The 20413-nt window shown below is 40.3% G+C and overlaps 1 protein-coding gene across 2 annotated transcripts in view; it reads right to left on the bottom strand.

Moving 5' to 3' along the window:
* The window catches only part of Nhs (Nance-Horan syndrome (congenital cataracts and dental anomalies)), a 313314-nt gene that overhangs the window by 220388 nt on the left and 72513 nt on the right, over positions 1-20413 (bottom strand). The gene's annotated exons all lie outside the window — the stretch shown is intronic.

Genomic DNA, 20413 nt, shown 5'->3' with positions numbered 1-20413 from the left:
AAGGAAGGAAGGAAGGAAAAATAGGAAAGAAGGATGGATATGAAGGAAAGAAGGAAAAATAGGAAGGAAGGAAGGAAGGAAGGAATGAGGGAGGGAAGGAAGGAAAGAAAGAAAAAAGAAAGAAAGAAAGAAAGAAAGAGAAGGAAAGAAAAGTTGTATTGAAGTAAAATTTTCATATTGAAGAGGATAGTACAGATAAGGTTTTAGTAATACTAAGAAGCTCAGATATGGTGGTCTCTCTGTCTTTCCCTCTGTCTTATTCTACTTCTTCATATGTTATCCCCTTTTGCTTTCTCTTTACTTCCTGCCTTTGATTTCCCTTAAGGACAGTGAAGATCCCTGAACATACCAAATTCTCAATGCTTACACTGATCACATTACACATAACAAGTAAATGACTTGATCTTAACACAAGTGGACATGGTGTTAGGAGATTCTAGGAAAATCAAGCCTATCATATTGCAAACCAAAACCAGAATGACACACAAGAATCCCCAAACAAATTTATGACCACTTGTCTGCCACTTTGTACAGCAGAGTTCACCAGATGACATTTGGCTGTGAAACCACTCAGTGTTCTTTGGACTAAAATTGCACCCCAGAGGTTAAGTACTTTAACTAGCTATTGAGCTCCCATTGGTGACCTCCAACCCCTCCAAGGTCTGTAACCCACCCCTGAAGATCCATACACAAGGATTCTCCTTGTTAACATAAGGCCGTGTTCCCCAGTCTTACATGTGCATCATGAGAAGCATCACTTAGCAATGCACATTCTTAAAGTTTGATTCTGATTCCAGTAATTTCCTAATTGTGGAGCTAGAATTTGACTTGTGTGTGTGTGTGTGTGTGTGTGTGTGTGTGTGTGTCTTACTAAGGATTAAACTCTGGCCCTCATACATGCTAGGCAAGTGCTCTATTACTGACTTCTACCCATGGCCTCATTGTCTTGTTAATTTTAACATAGGTTATATTTAGACTTGGAGAGGAGAGTTCCCAAATGTGGTTTGAACTTCATTTTAGTATAACCTTCATCTCCCCATGGTTTTAATTATAGCAGAAATCTAGTACACGTAACAGCAAGAACAATACAATACATTTGTTATAAGGGAATTAACACATGGTACTATAATAGCTTATTAATTGAAAGAAGGTTTCAAAATAGCTTGGTTTAAATAACAACTGGAATTGTTGTCCTTTTTCCATCCTATTGGTGGATCCAAAAATGGGAAGACTTGATGAAGGAGAATTCCAAACCACAGACTCCCCCAGACAGGGTAGCTCAAAGGCCTAACCTATAGTCAACAGGCCTCATCATAGCTGTGGTTGGCTACGGTCTCTGCACTCAAACAACCTCTAATGTACAGAGATAAAACATATATATAAAGCAGAGTAAATAAATAGAAAGCTGAACAAGAAGAAAGGCAGGGAATAAAAGGCTCTGTCTCAAACCAAAAGCTGGTCCTTTGAAAAGCCTAATGAACCTCTGGCAAAGAAATAATGAAGAAAATATGAATAAGCAAAACATATTGGAAATATAAGATGACAAATATTGTCCCTTTAAATACGGGTTCCAGCTTCCCAGTTTCATTTACTCATTCATTTATTAAATATTAATGGATGTGTCAGTGATATAGATTGATCAAAACAACCCAGAACACCTTGTCTATCAGCTGATATAAATAATCAAAGCACATAATATATCACAAAACCAAATAGTAGAAGTGCCTTGGGAGAAAATAAAGAAGGTCAGGAAGTGGAACATGATGGAGACATTATTGTAGATAGAAACACATAAGAAAAGATCCCTTTTACTAGGTGACTTTGAGCAGAACCCTGAAAGAACTAAAGAAGGAAGCCATGAGAATATTTGAGAGAAAAGAATTCCAGCCAAAGGCAACAACCAAATGTTGTTATATAATGAAGTTGGGCTATAGAGTAGAGAACAGACTAGTGAGTGTAAATTTTCTGTGGCATATTAAGGAGGCCAGTGGTAGCTGAAGCACAGTGAGGGGTTGGGGAATCTGAGAAGGGAGATAGGAAAATAAGAGGTAATATTTTTTTCTTTTTTTATTATTGTGAAAGTACTGTACAGAGGGGTTACAATTACATGGGCAAGATAATGAGTAGAGGTAGTAATATTTATCATGCTCATCCCACAGATTTCTAACAGTAACTACAAAGGGTTAAATTCTGCTCAGAAATGAACTTGAAAGGGCATGGGGGGCCAGACACTGGTGGCTCATGCCTGTAATCTTAGCTACTTAGGAGGCTGAAATCTGAGGATTGAGGCTCAACGCTAGCATGGGTAGAAGAGTCCATGGGACTCTTCTCTCCAATTAACCAGCAAAAAGCCAGAAGTGGAGGTGTATTTCAAGTAGTAGAGCACCAGTCTTAAACAAAAAAGTCAAGTGAAAGTATGAGGCTCTGAGTTCAAGCTCCTGTATAAACACAAAAATGGTTGGGGGTGGGGGAAAGGGATCACTTTTAATTGAGCCTGTCATAATATTACACCTTGGCTTCTTGGGCAATAGCTTTACCAGAGAAACAAAACCTTGGACCCAAAGGGTAAACCACTGTCACCACAATGCTTCACACAGACCCTTGCCAGGCTGTGAAAGATTGAGAAATGGGCAGTTGACTGGGAACAGGGTATTCTGGTTTGGATAATTAAGGGGGAAAGAGGGACAGGAAGCCCTAGAGGCAGACAGCTTGCATTCATCTCTGGAGCTTTTAGATCTGTCTTTAGGAATGTCACTGAACTGCTTTACTTCTCAGTTTCCCCCACTGTAAAACAGGGATAAGAACATGGCTGCCTTACAGAGTTGATGTAAGGATGGAGTGAAACAACCCCATAAAATGCTAGCACCATCTGTACTTATCAGCCTTCCCAAGGTCTGCAGTGAGGCCGTCCTTTCCCCTCTTGCAAGTGAACACAAAGCACTGAAATCATCTGTTTTTGAGTTCTTTAAAAAAAACCTCACAGAACTCATTCTTAAAACAAAATCTTGGGTACAGTTCCAGCACTGCCTACGAACCAGATGAAAGAGGTGTTTTTTGTTTTTTTTCTGGTTGAAGGCAGAGCCCAGACCCCACCCAAGCTCCTACCTCCTTTCCCTGAACTCCTAGAACACACTGAGATAGAGTCAGAAAAGCAGGGCCAGGTGTATGTTCTGTGAGGCCTCTTCTAGTCCTAAATTCTCATATCTACATTCATATATAGAACATGGGGGGGGAAATATAATTTCTTGTTAAACAGCCCCTTCTTGAATGGTCCAGAACTATTTTTCACCTGTGTATATGTGGGTGTGTATGAATATATGATAGACATATACATAAATAGGTGGATAGATATCTCCCTAGGAGGAATGTATACCTATATTCTCCAAACGTCACCTAAAAGAATCTTCATAGAAGCCTTACTACTAATAGATCCTCAGCAGAAAATATGCAGATACCTAAAGGACATCAGGCAGACTTGATTCATTATAGTTAAGCAATACAATGGAACATATGTAACGATGTGGTAAATATTCTGTTTCTTGTGTTGTCTTGATCTGGTGTACTGTTCATTTGAGTACACTTTTCTACATATATGCTAAGCTTCAAGTGTAAAACTGTGTCGAGAAAAATTCGTGGTGGAGTGGACTGTGAAAGTGACTAGATCTTTATGTGGTGATTACTGATTTTTGTGCTCTCTGTAAGCAAAAACATCCCACTGTGAGCCTAGTGCTCCCCACAATACCTTCCAGTGAAGAGCCAAGAGCAAACCTCTCACTGAGAGACATCCCCTTATTTCTGGCTGTACATGGTTGAACCTGTCAAAGGGTCACACCTCAAGCTATAAGAGAAAGGCTTGAACAATTTTACAAACTATGAGTGAAGGCAAGGGACTTTTTATTTTAGATGACAGAGCAGGCTCATATTTTTTCCTTCTTTTTTTTTGGGGGGGTCCGGTCATGGGGCCTGAACTCTGGGCCTGGGCGCTGTCTCTCAGCTCTTCAGCTCAAGGCTAGCACTCTACCATTTAAGCCACAGTACCACTTCCGGCTTTTTTCTTTTTGCTTATGTGGTGCTGAAGAATCGAACCCAGGGCCTCATGCATGCAAGGCAAGTGCTTTACCACTGAGCCACCTTTCCAGCCCCTCATATTTTTTCTTAACACCAGGAAAGGACACTGTGGAGAAAATCAGCAGAGTATTTTAGTTAAGAACAGTGTAAGAATTCTATGTTGTACCTAGAAATCCCATGCCTTTGTTTCTTTTCTCGATTATGGTAGATCAACAAGGCCATTTAAAATGTTTATTACAGGGCCAGGCAAAGTGGTGTATACCTGCAAACCCAGCTGCTAGAGAAACAGAATATGAAGATTATGATTCCAGACTAGCATGGGCAAAAGTATAAGACCCTAGTTTTTTCAAAGGTCTCAGAATATGGTTTACATGACACAGTGCTTGCCTAACAACAAATCAATATGATTATTTATATTAATGTGTTCATATCTACAAATTTGTTCTTTGCCATTAAGAGCTTGCATGTATATTTAATATGCTTTTAGCCTACTAATTAAAAATGGTCAATTAATCAAGTGAAAAATTAGGATTGTACAATTATATATTTTTCTGTGTTTTCCCCAGTTTCACCTCCATGCTGTTGATCTGATCCTTCCAGAAATATTTCTGGCTAAGGAAAACAATTCTCTGTAGATTTTTTTGGTTTTATTAATCTATTTTGCTTTCTGTGTTAAAATCTAGACTATTCCATTATTGGGTTAAGACCTGATTAGTAAAACGTTAATTAATTTAGTTTTAAAAACTATACCTAGGGAAATAACTTTAAGTGAGAACATTCAGGTTTTCAAAATACGTTCAATTATAATTGACAAAATTATAATTTGGAAGAATGTCAAACTAAGCTGGTATAAAATTTTAATATCAATCACTATGCAAGTTGATGATACCATCTATGGCTAATTAGTCCAAATAAAAAGTCCTAAGATTGCAGGAATTTGGTCATATGGAAATCATATTAAGTATATTTGTTTAATTTGCAATGAAGTCAAGAAATAAGATATTATGCATAATATAGCTTCAGAAACTGCTTCAGTTTGGAGCAACAAATATATCCCTTGTAGGAAGGAAAAATACATTTCTGTTTCTTCCAAAATTTAAAAGGAAAGAAAAGGCAACTATAACAAGACCATCTTCATTAGTTAAGCAGAATAAGTAAAAAATAAATAAATTAGGAAAACTAATGGTAGAGTAGAAAATGCACTGAACTGTGTCCAGATGAAGACCCAGAATGCTTCCCTTCATCTTGCTATGTCTAAAATCCATGAATCTGAAGCCCCTTTCCATGATCTTCTATGCTTCCCTATCCCCAGAGTAGCATCAGAACAAAGAAGTCAACAAAAAGGGATTTTTTTACTCCTCATGGAACCACTCCCAATAGTATATTAGCAGCAGGGTCACATGGACATCCAGAGTCTATACAGGATGTTTTTTGCCAGTCATGGAGCTTGAACTCAGGGCCTGAGTGCTGTCCCTGAGCTCTTTTGCTCAAGGGTAGCACTCTACCACTTTGAACCACAGTGCCACTTCTAGTTTTCTAATGGCTAATTGGAGATAAGAGTCTCATAGATGGACTTTCCTGTCCAGGATGGCTTTGAACTGCGATCCTCGGTTCTCAGCCTCCTAAGTAGCTAGGATGACAGGCATGAGACACTAGAGTCTGGCCTATGATTTTTTTTTATAACTAATTTTCAGTAGACACCCATGAAAAGAATCTACAAAGAGAATGTCCAATTCTTACATCATGGGATCAAACACATTAAACGACATCTCTAAAGGCACAGCCAACAGCATAAAAGTTAAATGTGTGCATTTCCTAGGGGTCTGAGACTAGATAACATATCTCCTGGCAATGGGCACCCTAGTGATGCAAGTGGATTCATCAATCCTCTAGCGAAAAAAACTTTCTGTTCCTCCCTTCCACTTTCTTGTTGACAGGATTACAATAAGATTATTTTCAGCCTCTTTTTGTTCTTTCTGCTAACAGGTGGTTGACTTCCCCAACTCTGGCCAAGTTATTCTGTTCAAGCCCTACCTAATGCAAAGACTTAGTTACATTCAACCTCATTATTCAAAGCTTACTTATATCCCAGTTCTGTCTGAGAAGTTGCCTTGTATCTCATTCTAGCTGTGAGCACTGAAATCATCTCCAACACCCTCCTATGGAGACATTCCTTAAAACACCTGAGAACAACAAATTGGATCATTCCAGACTTCCCCCATATGTTTTCCAATCACTTCCATATGGCACCTCTATCTCCCTCATCCCAGCCTCTACCTCCTCCCTGTCCCACTGCTGCATTGTCTCTAGTCAATGAGGAAAATATGATGCCCTGTCAGGGCAAGAAAGCAAATGTTATTTAGTGTCAGAGTAAGTATGTGATCACCCCCATGCAAACCACATCTGTGCCCTGTTTGCTCTTGGAGGATGACATGTACATGCAGGTACCCAACATTTTTGCAGGACATGCTTACACACCCAGTGTCACAGCTAATCACCAGATGCTACACATTGAAATTCTGTTAGATAATGAAGGCAGATCATAGAGGAAAGAAGAACCCAGCAGGACCATTGCTTTCCTGCAGGCCACGAAAGTACTGCTGAGTAAGCAAGCACACAGCACAACAAGGCTTAAATTTCCTAGAAATGTCTATAAACACACAATGATGTATTGCGCATTACACATGATATAGTAGAACCACACACTGATGGATTTGATGCTTTTTTCTTTCTTAGACAAGGCAAAACAGCGATTGCAACACATAAAAGTATCAAAAGGTGGAAAATGAAAACCAAAACAGTTTGTTCCCAGAGGAAGAAAACACTTTCCTAGACTCTAGCTTCTTCCATTGTATAAGGAATAATTTGTTTTTTTTTTTCCTCCCTGGAAGAGCAGATTCTTCTGAGATGCATGCAACCTCTTGCCCCTTCATCTTAGTCCTCTAGCAATCTCAGAAATTAGCCAAAGGGAACTTCATGTTTTCTTCTCCTCCAAAAATACCATGACAAGTATTAACAAAGAACAACCTCAACCCCCCGCCCCTCCCATCTCAGCCCCAGCTCAATAAGGACACAAAGAACCATTTCCTTTTATGCTGTCTACTGCTGTCTTGACCACATATGACACACAGAAAAGAAATTTCAATCGAGGCCTCCAAAGGGCTTCTTTAATTCCTTCCATATTTTTTTTTTGCTTCAGGACATCCACCAGGACTTTTATGAGTCAAGCAGCCAATTGCTTCATTTATTCACCCCCTTGGTATCATCATACTCTTCCCCCAAACCATCCCCAAACATCCAAGATCTGCTCAAACTCAGCACTCCAGACACCTTCAATCCACAACTGGAATCACTCTAAGAGCCTTACACTGAAAGCCGGGTCTCTTTTCAGCCCTTGACAGAAATCCATGCCTCCGAGAAAATACATTTGTGCATCAACGCCTTGCTGGTCACAGTAAATACTCCCCAGTCTGGCTGCAAGTTCCACATCTGGCCTCCCAGGAATTTAAGACATGTTACAGACATAATGTTAGTGTCTGCATATTGCCAGTCAGAGACCCTGCCTGCAAACAGGGATCCCGCTTGCCCTGCTTGGCAAGCTGGTATTTCCCTGTTCATCCACATACATGTTGTCCTTACCTTCTTTACCTCCATGAATTCAGTACTGACATGACCTGGCTCACTCTTGGCCTAAATGCAGCATTTCTCATGACATAAAGGAGGTCCATGGTAGGACAAAGAGAGGAAGGTAGTTTTTAGCTGAGCCCAACAGTGGGACATTTTTCAATGACATATAAACTGACATCTCCCAAGTTATTCCTCATACCAGGCCGCAGGCAACTCTAGAAATTTAGGGGAATCACTCTTCCCATCATCTTCATTTTCTTTCTATTATCTGAACTCAAGAGTACTTCAGAGCTATAGGCTGGTGGCTCACAGCTGAAATCCTAGATACTCAGGAGATTGAGACCTGGGGATCATGGGTTCAAAGCTAGCCCAGGCAGAAAAGTCCCTGAGACTCTTATTGCTAGTTAGCCAGAAAAAAAGGTGGATGTGTGGTTCAAGTGGTAGAGCACCAGCCTTGAGCATAAATTCCAAGTGAGAATGTAAGACACTGAATCCAAGCCCTAGTGCCTACCCTACACACATCAAAAATAATAATATTAATATTTCTGAAATTAGATTTGCCTTCACTTAGTTATGGGAAGAAAGACATGGCTTGGAGGTGAAGACCCATCTCAAGACATTGGCCTTTCCAGGACAAGCTCACCAGTTGTAGCTTCTCATCACCAAGTACTGCCTCCTTTTCTAAACTATCCTGAAAGCCAGGCACAAAACCTCCTGATATATCTCCTAGTAAGGTTCTTTTTGAGTCAAAAAAACTACTTGACCTATGCTTTTTGACTAGCCTTAAATGGTCACGAGGTTATCACCTTCATAATTGAAAACTCTTATTTTTCTTCCTTTGGACTTACCTCAACCCTGCAGGAAACCAAGAGGTAAAAATCAGAAAAGTCCACTTCCATCCCCCAACAAGAGACCATGTGCAACCCTGGGGTGTTAGTTTCAATTTTATTTATTTGCCCTTATAGGGTGTGAGATGTTCTACCTAAGAAATATACCATCATCATCATCATCATCATCATCATCACCACCACCACCACCTATGGAAATCTTTCCAAATTACATTTTAAATTCCCCCATTTTCCTCTCCAGAAAACATCTATTATACCAAGTAAGAGCTCTGTGGGGTTTTTTTTTCTGGGCCTCTTGTCCCTATACCAAGACTTTTAAACCCTATTTCATTAAGTTCTTGTGCTTTTCAGGCAACTAGTTCTGAGTCGTCTTTCATTGTTCATGAATAGTGATTTTATAAACTCTTGTCAGACCTTTCGATGTAAGTAATTTTACTTGCTCTGGCTGATCTATACAATGTGGAAAAACAAATGAGTGAGGAAAGAGAGAGAGAAGGAGTGAGAGAGAGAGGGAGGGAGGGAATGTGAGGGAGAGAGAGAGAGATTGCATGGGGGCATTGCAAGTCCAACTCATTGCAAAATCCAGTGTGGCGCCATTTGCATTGTAACCCATGTTAACAGGTACTTCCTAGAATAGGAACAGCTCAGTAAGCTCCAACACAAGCAGTAGCAAGAACAAATAAAGTTCTCTGGCAAATTATGGGATTTGTGACAACAACTCTGGTTGTTCTTTTTCTGCCCCCTTCCCCTCTATATTATTACCATTCATGTTATGTCAGTTATCAATGATTAGCATCAATATTAGAGAGTTTGGAGATTGCCCTACAGCACTTATAAACTGAAAGTGAAATGAAGTCTGGGTAAATGAATGTGGCTGTAAATTAGATGAATGCTGTCTCTTCAGACCTAGCTTTGAATCTTAAGTTTGCTCATCTATGAGCTGTATAACATTAGATACGTAACTCACTTCTTAGAGCTTTAGTTTCCCCTCTATAAAATGGAGATAAAAGTAGTCTTCCAGCAGAGCTATTGGTGGCTCATGCCTGTAATCCTAGCTACACAAGAGGCTGAGATCTGAGGATCACAGTTCAAAGCCAGCCTGGACAAGAAAGTCTCGGAGACTCTAATTAACTGCCCAAAAGAGCTACAAGTGGAAGCTGTGGTCTAAGTGGTAGATTGGTAGCCTTGAGGATAAAAGCTTAAGGACAGTACCCAGACTATGAGTTCAAGCCCCAGGACTGGCATCAAATAAAGTAGTCTTTGATGGATCACATTTCTTTGAGAATGAAATGACACAACATATGCAACATGCTTGAAACCATGCTGGGCACATCTTAAGTTCTCAGTTGATGTTAGTATATATTGGTCATCAAACCTATGCTAATCAACTGAATTTTGCTAATCTCATAATAAGCAGGATGGCAAACTGATTAAGAGCCCAAAGTTCTGGAACCAGACAGCCTAGAAGATAATCCTGGGACCACTTCCAGGGTTTAGTTGCCATGACTAGTTATTTAACAACTTGGGCAAGTTACTTAATTTCTCAGAGTCTGAGAGTGTTACTCAGGAAAATTGGAAACTAGTAACACCTAGTTCTCAGTGCTATTGTGGTGGGTGTGTGTGTGTGTGTGTGTGTGTGTGTGTGTGTGTGTGTGTGTGTGTGTGTGTGTCTGTGTGTGTGTACTGTAAGCATTTAATAGGTGTTAGTTGATGTTATTAGTATTATACCATCTGACTTTGTGGAGGACTACTAAATGACCACAAATTTTTCCTCTCCCTGTACATCCTTACAATGTGCCATTGTAGATTTCCCATCAAGAACAAAATATATTCTTTTCCTCCACTCCTTGAATCTGAACCAGCCATGTGATTTGTTTGGGGCAATTAATAAATATTGATATAAGTAGAGGTGTGGAAATCTGGAAACTAGGTGTTTCCTCCATTGAGGCTCTTGGTAACTTATCTAGCCCAAGCTAGCCTGCTGGGAGCTAAGTGGCCATGTGGAAGAGAACTAAGGCACTCAAGCCAACAGCCCTACACTAATATTCTGCCAACAGTCAGACATGTAGCTCAACATAAGCCAAACTGCCCTCTTATGACAAATGCATGAGTCCAACAGAAGTTAGGTGACCCAAACCAGAGCTGAATTTCACAGATGACGTGAAAGACTGTGCATCAAAAAAAATGATTATTGTTTTAAACAATTACATTTTTGAGTGGTTTGTTACAAAGTAAAAACTAACTGAAACAGGCCTTCTAAGGTCTGTTTCATTTTCCTGTACCACTCTTACTATTGAAACCTTGTCTGGCATTATATGGTCAAAAATGGATACTGGGAATCATTTTCAAATTCTTTTTGTCTGTCTGTCTCTGTGTGTCTCTCTTTATCTCCCTCTGTGTGTCTCTGTCTCTCTGTCTCTGTTTCTTTCTCATTTGCTTCTGTGCACTGGCTAATAAATTTTCCAAAGACAGGAAAGATTTCTAAATCTTAAAGATTTTTTTAGACACTTCTATTAAAAACAGCTTCACAGGAAAAGCTTCTTGGTATAATTATAGACAGACAAATGGAACTTAAAAGTTGGAATATACCAAGAAGAAAAATCTGTGGGTATAAGGGACCTGAAGAAAGAGGGCAGGCTCTAATGAATCACAAGCTTCCACTCATGGAATTTAGGGTTGATTAGGCCAAAGAGCTGGAACAAGCCTAGAATCACTTCCCTTGTAGTTTCCATCAGCTCTTGTTACTGACACCATCCTTGTGTTGACTGTTGATACCTGGAGTGTTCATGAAAGCACAATTCTGAGCCTGTGTGGTCCTAGAACATCTATATTATCAAACTCAAAACACTCAATTCCTTAAAGATAGGAACTTGTCTCAATCTCTTGCAGCACCTTACAAAGGCATTAAGCACCAATTATACATTCAAGAAATACTACCAGATTGTAAAAACCAAGCTATACCATTTAGAAATGCATAAAAGAAACTCTCCCCAAGATTTATATATATATATATATATATATATATATATATATATATATATATATATATGTCTGTATATGTCGTGGGGCTTGAACTCTGGGTCTGAGCGCTGCCCCTCAGCTTTTCAGCTCAAGGCTAGCACTTTACCACTTGAGCCACAGTATGACTTCCAGCTTTTTGGTGGTTTATTGGAGATAAGAGTCTCACAGGGCTGGGAAGGTGGCTCAGTGGTAGAGCGCTTGCCTTGCATGCCTGAGGCCCTGGGTTTGATTCCTCAGCACCACATAAGCAAAAAGCAAAAAGCCAGAAGTGGCACTGTGGCTCAATTGGTAGAGAGCTAGCCTTGAGCTGAAGAGCTGAGGGACAGCGCCCAGGCCCAGAGTTCAGGCCCCACGACCAGACCCCCCCCCCAAAAAAAAAGAGTCTCACAGACTGTCCTGCCCAGGCTGGCTCTATATATTTTTTTATACTTATGGAGAGGCAGCACAGTAAGAGTGTCAAGAGTACACACTCTGAGGTCACATGCCCTTGGTCTCTATCACTACCCTTCAAATTACTAACTGTGTCTCATCTGTAATCAAAACCAGAAGCACTACCTCATTGGGTTGTTGGAGGATGAATTAAGGTAATAAATGTAAATCACAATTAAGGTAATAAATGTAAATCACAACATCTAGATAATGAAACACTATTTGGTAATAAAAAGGAACAAGTTTCAGAAACATGCTCAATGAAAAAAGCAAGTCACCAATTTGTGGGGTAGGAACCAGCAGGAAGTATAAAAGGACAGAGCAAAGGGAAGATAAATATGCTTAAAGTACTTCATATGAATATATGAAAATAAAATAATAAATTCCATTAAAATTGGTTTTAAAGGGGGGAAGGGGACAAAAAGGAGTAATACATGGGGTAAATATGCTCAAAGTACATGTTTTCATGCTAGTACTGGGACTTGAACTCCCTTAGCTTTTCTTCTCTCAAGCCTGGTGCTCTACTACATTTGAGCCCCAGCTCTACATCCAGCTTTTTAGCTGGTTAATTGGAGATAAGCATTTCATTGATTTCCTGCACAGGCTGACATGGAATCACGACCCTCAGATCTCAGCCTCCCAAGTAGTTAGGATTACAGGTGTAAGCCAACATTGCTGGGACTACAATCAGACTTTGATTGTGATAGCACAACTTTGTACATTTACCTTAAAATCATTCAACGATGCATTTTAAACAGTTGAGTCTCATACTATGTAATCTATAAAATGGCTGAAAACTGTAATGTACTTAGAGAACAGTGTCTGGCCAAAAATAAGCATGCTATGGTGTGTGTGTGTGTGTGTGTGTGTGTGTGTGTGTGTGTGTGTGTGTGTGTGGTATGCATCACACTTGGAAAAGCTGGGTAGAGCAATATACCATGAATGCTACACCATAATACTTGTCTCTCTAACCCCTTGTTCACCTCATCTCCTCCCTGCAGGGACACCAAAAGCTGGGATCCTCTTCCCATGGGTCCAAAATGATGCTAAGCCAGCCATATGTGTCTCCTTGGCTGCTACTACTCCTATCACTGCCAAAACTCCACACAGTCTATTAAATGCCTGTTGTTTATGTAGCTCAGGATGCCAAGCTGTACTTTATTACATTGAACCAACTGCTCTTATGCAAGTTTTCTTTGAAGGGAGGGGATGTTAGGAGGAGGGAATGGTCACACTATTGAGGGAGGGAGATTTCTTAAAACCATGACTCCAAAAACAGCCGCTGATGACTCACAGAAGCCCACACATCCCTGCCCTTGACAAATGTCATGTCACATTGTACTTCTTAACACTGAACAAAATGTGGACAAAGATACCTTCTTGGGATCAAGAATGAAAGAGCTGGAGAGAAGAGGGAAAGTTCAAGAAAGACAAGGAAGTTCCTATAGAAAGAAAAAAATTGAAATAATTTTATAGCAAGGCTCTACCACATACACAAGAATAGGGAGGATTGGAATAAGTCCTTGGAAAGGAGAGTCTCAAGCCTACAATTCCTGTAAACTTGTGGTTTGAGCATCTTGCCCCAAACCATATGCAAGGAGTTCTCAGAGCTTCTATGAACTCATCACTCCATCCAGTTTTATCTCCTGGCCTTCATTATGGTCTGATCCATTCATTCAGTTCCCATATAGTCACATGCTCCATTGCTCATTGTTCCCCACATTAGTGCTAATGGAGTCTATCTTCCCAGCCCATTTAAATGCATCCATCTAAGAAATATGACTCCACCTCCTCATAGTCTCCTCAGACTTGGCAAAATGGATATCTGGAGTCATGCCCAGATCTAGTGAGACCAACAACTCACTTCCTCTATTCGGTGTCAATAATTTATGTATGCAACCATTCAAAGATTATTTGCTGAGCACTTACACATGGCAGGGCCTGGATTGCTTACCCAGCCCTGCTTCTCAAACTTAAGCATGTCCAGGAACACCTAGAGAAATACTAAAACACAAATTCTTAGGCTCCATCTGTAGGGTTGTCATTTAGCAGATCTGGGGTAAGAACCAGATTTTGCATCTATACATAACTCCTAGGTGATGCTAATACTACAAGTCTGTGGTCTAAACTCAGAGCAGCACTGCTCTAGAGACCAGAAAAGTGACTAAGTAGTGAAGGTGACCTGAAGTAGCTCGTGAACCATTTCTGGATATAAGTCATGGTGCACACACAAAACCATATAACATCATGTGAAAATGGAAGTCTCAGCCTTAAAAAAGACCTACATAGCCTGTGTGGAAAATGGGAAGTAAGGCTAGACTGAAGTATCTGGATAGACATACAAATACTATTATGTCTGTAAGCATGTATCTCCAACAGACATTCTTCATAAGCAAAACCCACATCATATTCATTTTTCTACTTCTGACATCTAGCAGGATACTCAGCTCATAGTAGATGCTGAATAGAAAACTTACTGAATGAATGAATACAAATGTAAGCAGTCATTTGTTAAACTGTATAAAACAACAGATCACACCTTGCTTGGACATTTCTCTGCTTCAATCCAATGTATATCCTACAAAATTAAGAAGAATGAGGGAAGGGTGGGTAAGGGAGGGATGGGTGAGAATAATGAAAAAATAATGAATAAAGATCCAGATATATTGTATTTATAAACTGCTTTGTTAAATGGCAACTCCTTTGTACAACTACTAAAAGATAATTACCAGGGTGCTGGTGGTTCATGTCTGTAATCCTAGCTACTCAAGAGGCTGAGATCTGAGAGGGAAAAAGCCAGAAGTGCAGCCGTGGTTCAAGTGGTAGAATAGTAGCCTTGAGCAAATAAGCTCAGGGATGGTACCCAGGCCCTCAGTTTAAGTCCCAGGACTGGCACATGCATGCATGCACACGCACACACTCGTGCGCACACACACACACACACACACACACACACACACACACACGATAATTTAAAAAAGAGACATAAAAACTAAAAAGAGGTACCTCAATTAATCTTTAACCCTTAAAAAACCCAAAAGACTGCATCAGACCTGAAATATATTTTGTGCTAGATTTCACAATGAACCTGGTATATACAGTGTTCCTGCTCTTATAAAGCTGAGAGACTAAGCTTACTCTATTAGGTCCTTGTTTGAGATCTCACTGTTTTGCGTGCCCCACTCTTCTGCTCTGAATTCTAGTTTGCTCACAAAATTATAGGTCTTATCTTAATTAAGTTTCTTAATTTCTCTGTGCTTCTGTTTCTTTACCTCTAAAATAGGGATAACACAACACCTGTTAAAGGTTTAGAGTGAAGACTAATGGAACTCTTTGACAGAATACATGTAGAGCATCATCTTTTCTAAGAAAAGGGTTAGAAATATTTACTTTCTTATCAATATCATCATTTATATTATTATCAAACACTGTCCCCCATGATGATAAACATTAGCTTATGAAGTGCTAAGCTGAGAAGTGAGATAAAAAAAAATTCACAAAACAGACCTTAGGCCAGCACTGGTGGCTGATGCCTGTAATTCTAGCTACGAAGGAGGCTAACATCTGAGGATCATGGTTCAAAGCCAGCCTGGCAGGAAAGTCAGTGAGACTCTTATCCCCAATGAACCACCAGAAAACAGGAAGTGGAGGTGTGGTCCAAGTGGTAGCATGCTAGACTTGCATAGAAAAGCTGAGGGGCAGCACTTAGGCCTTGAGTTTGAAGCCCAGGACTAGCAGAGAGAGACAGAGACAGAGAGAGAAGGAAGAAAGGAAGGAAGGAAGGAAGGAAGGAAGGAAGGAAGGAAGAAAGGAAGGAAGGAAGGACAAAGGAGGACATTGAAGCCTCAAAAAGCTCAACCTAGCTAGATCTTAAGTGCTTTCTTCCTCCTCCAATCTGCTCTCCTAACAGCCCCTTGAAACATCCAAGTCATTTACAAATCAAGGCCATTGCTGTGATGGCTGGAGTCCAGGCCCAAACTGGCAAGATCAAGTAAAGACAGACCCCTCTCATTCAGCCACACACAGCCTACTTGTTGCCTTTTGGAAACCAGTGACTCAGATGTAACTATCCTGCAAGGTAGCAGCTGGTGTGCTTTGGCATAGTACACAAAGGGAACACATTTTCCTGCCCAGCCACCCAGGGCACCAAGGAGAAGGTCTTAATGCAGCTCTCATTCATGCTTTAGCCTAATTAAAATGGCATTATCAGTTTCAGTGGCAGACTTCTTTTGCCAGCTGCAACTAGTTCTTTTCTCTGGAGCTTTTTTTCCCCTTCTTCTCATTTTCAGTTTATTGATCCCCAACATAGAACTAAAGAACTAGAGTAAAAGATAGTAAGTAGTTCATTTCTCGTTCTAGTCTCCCCTGATCTGTCTGAGAATCTACATCTGCAGACAATTACTTGCCTCCTCTGTTTATCTAAACTTCTCAGAAACCTCACGATGGGCACATCTTTATAAACCACTTGTTCAAACTCTTTGGGATTAAAAATGGACTTCATTGTATAATTTTTCATAAGACCTCCCAGAAGCAAAAGGCCTATATTTTATACAACCAACACATCCTCAGCCTACTGACTTAAAAAAGAAACAAAATAACAATAATAACAACGAAAACAAAAACCTATCTTTTCTGACACCAAGATGTAACAAAATGTATTTCATGTTTTCTATGGGAATTCTAAATTCTTCCTTCTCAGGAGGTGGCTATTTGCCTATGAATACTTTCAAGAAAAGCCATAAAGAGGGCTGGGAAGGTGGCTCAGTTGGTAGAGCGCTTGCCTTGCATGCTCAAGGCCCTGGGTTCAATTCCTCAGCACCACATAAGCAAAAAGAAAAAAGCCGGAAGTGGCGCTGTGGCTCAAGTGGTAGAGCGCTAGCCTTGAGCTGAAGAGCTGAGGGACAGCGCCCAGGCCCAGAGTTCAGGTGCCACGACCGGACCCAAAAAAAAAAAGAAAATCCATAAAGATCTCAGTTTTGTCTGCCTAGACTACAAACTGAACATGACCTTGGAGGCCATCATTCAAGAGCTCTTTAGAGGTAATTTGCTGGTGACTCACGCCTGTAATCTTAGCTATTCAGGAGGCTGAGATCTAAGAATCACATTTCCAAGTCAGCCCAGGCAGAAAAGTCAAGACTCTAAACTCCAATTAACCACCAAAAAGCCAGAAGTGGAGCTGTGCCTCAAGTGGTAAGAATGCCAGCCTTGAGCAAAAAAATCTAAAGTCACAATAAAAAAACTTAATAATAAAAAAGAAGTAAAAAAAAAAATCTAAAGTACAGTGCCCAGGCCCTGAGTTCAAGCCTCAGTATGAGAACAAACCAAAAGAAATTCTTTAGTACAAACAGGAAAGGACTCAACTGCCACATCAAGCAAAAGCAGCTAAATTTTGAGTCAGAACATACAAAAACACATCAACAGGATTTATTATTTGGTGGGAAGTGAGGAGATAAGGAGAGAACAAATGGCAGACACACCAATGAATCTGTGACCTTCATTTCTGGTCCTGTTTTTCACCCTGTGGTACTTATGCTTTTATCCATTTGCTCAAGAGTTTGTCACACAGGGCTGGGAAGGTGGCTCAGTGGTAGAGCGCTTGCCTTGCATGCATGAGACCCTGGGTTCGATTCCTCAGCACCACATAAGCAGAAAAGGCCAGAAGTGGCACTGTAGCTCAAGTGGTAGCACTAGCCTTGAGCTGAAATGCTGAGGGGCAGCGTCCAGGCTCAGGGTTCAAGCCCCATGACCAACAACAACAAAGAGAGTTTGTCACACATTTAGCAAAGATACCACATAAGGAATATAAGTGGTGGGCATAGGCTTTAAGTTCTAGCAGACCTGCTTGATTTCCAGTTCTACCATTAGACCAGCTGTGTTCCTAGACAAGTCATTTGGCTCCTCCAAGCCTCAGCTGCCTGTGTTGCACTAATGGCTCAATGACAGTATGCATGTAAGCCATTTGGCACAGTGTTCCCACTTAGGAATGACCTATAAAAATATATGGTGATGTTGATGGTAGTGGCCAAAGTGCCTATGAGGCGAGGAGGAGAGGTAAAAGAGGGGGAAGGGGAAGAAGAAAACAAGGAAAGGGAAGAGGAGTTCTCCTTCACATTGAAAGGAAGCCAGTGGTAGCTATTGTCTTGATGGGTAATCTTGTGAAATTCCATTTCCAATTCTAGGATACCTAGTACTTTTTTTTTTCTGAGATGAAGCTGCATTTGAGTTTTCCAGTCACAGAGTTCCCAGTCACACTGGCTGGAGAAATCATCTCCTGATAGAAGTCATAGGGGAATCAAAGATGAAATTACATTTTTTTTCCTTCATTGTTAACTCATGTCCCTCTTCTCTTCTATGGCACACGAAGACAGATAAACTGGACCTATGAATAGTAGGAAAGTATCCATATCCCTCACGCCCAATCTTGGAGCAACCTGGTAAGTGGTAAAAAAAAAAAACCCAACAGGAACCCTGTTCTAACTGAACGTAAAATTAAACTTGCAATAGTTGCAGATCTTCCATTGAGATCGTTGATCTATTTGCAGTTGTTTTTGTATAGGTGCGAGATTGGGTTCCAGTTTCAGTAGCCTCCATATGGATAAGCAGTTTGCCCAGCACCATTTGTTGGAGGCTGTCTTTTCTTCAGTGTATGTTTCTGGTTCCCTTTGCCAAAAATTAGGTAACTGTAATTGAGTGGTTTTATTTCCAGATTTTTTATTCTGTTCCACAAGTATTCCTGTCTGTTTTTGTGCTAGTACCATGCTGTTTTTGCTTCTGTGACTCTGCAGTATAATTTGATGGAGGGGGTCAATTTTATCTGGGTACATTAAAGGCATGTGTGGAAGTACCTCAATGAAATTTCCCTTGCGCAACCAATGTATGCCAATAAAAACATTATAATAAAAACATGAAACTCTTCCACTGCAACTTGGCTAGGATATTCCAGGCATGGAATCAAATCTTTCTCTTTAACAAACATCCAATAAAAAGATAAGATGAAATTGCCATGAAGTTCCATGTGATGGATCCCACTACTACCTTATAAGTCTCTCTTACTCTCATAAAAATGTTTGTTCTTCTCCAAATGTTTTCATACCCTTTGATGTTCAGGGAATTTTAAGCAGGCAGCTTATTACTGAACTTGTTTTACAGATGAGAATACTAAGCAGACAGAGGAAGCATATGACTCCCCCAAGATCATACATCTGTCACTATAACAATAAAGTTTAGAACTTCAGTCTCCTTATTCTAATAGTGTGCTCTTTCTACCCGGCCAACATTTGGCTGCTGGAATGAGTTGGTAAACTTCCCCCTTCTCACTAGCAGAATGGAGGTTATGGTAAATAACTTGTAACTAGGATAAGGAAGGAGCAATAATCCTGAGTGGCAGCTAAGGGAAAGCCCTAAAGCTAGCATACATGAATGCCTATCTTGGATTAGCAATGGAGTTCCCATGAGAAATTCTCTATGGAATCCAGTCCATATCTTCTGTGGTTCCTTCTGCCCTGAGTTTATTCCTCCATCTCATGCACTCAACAGCTTTCCTTAACTTGGACCTCAGTAGAGGAAGGCCTGTCTAACAGCCTAAATGAGCTCCAATGATATCAAATGGCCTATAAATCAACAGGACTCTGAAAATGCAGACTTGGGCTCTTGCACAAAATTAACCCACTCTATTTCCTTTTCAACAAGGAAAAAGGGGGCATCAACCTAGGGTCTCCTATCATCCCATAATAGAAAACATATGGGACCAACTAATACCAGACAAGAAGTTCTACACTTTGTGGAGAACATTCATAAACACATGGGAGCGGGGATGGAGGGGGGGCATCAGGGTGGCTTTAATTAAAGGTTGCCTGGTACCATCTTCTTTAAATTATCCTCTACTACTTGCATAGCTTTGTCCTTTGACTACAAATCACCTGATTTACATCCCCCCTCCAGGACCACTGAAGAATTTTAGCTTCCTGCTTTCCCCCTTTCAGCCTAATACATACCAGTAGAAGGGCCAATGAACTGGCAACCCTAGAGTGTGCAGCTGCCTCCATGGTGAGTAGTGTATCAAGATTACTTCCCAAAGACAGCGCTCCTAACATTTGCTGTGCATGGCCTCTGTAGTAGGTTGATGAAGACTTTGGACCCTTTCCCAGAATGGTCCTTTTAAATATATAAAATAAAATGCACTAGGCTATAAGTTAAATCAATTGGGTCAAAATACAGTCATCCAAATTTTAAACAGTAAATTTGTCATAGACTAACACATGTACTTGCTTATCAATAATTTAAATAATAAGGCCCAGTGGTGAGTTTTATACCATTATAATTTTGAAGAAGTAATGAGCATATTTTGAGATCTCTTAGGTATTGAAACACTCTGCAGAAAGGTTTATGATTTATATTAATGACAAAGTCGCAGGTACTTT

The sequence above is a fragment of the Dipodomys ordii genome, unplaced genomic scaffold, assembly GCF_000151885.1.
Source record: "Dipodomys ordii isolate 6190 unplaced genomic scaffold, Dord_2.0 Scaffold150, whole genome shotgun sequence".
NCBI lineage: Eukaryota > Metazoa > Chordata > Mammalia > Rodentia > Heteromyidae > Dipodomys > Dipodomys ordii.
This window is presented reverse-complemented; position numbering and strand designations above follow the sequence as displayed.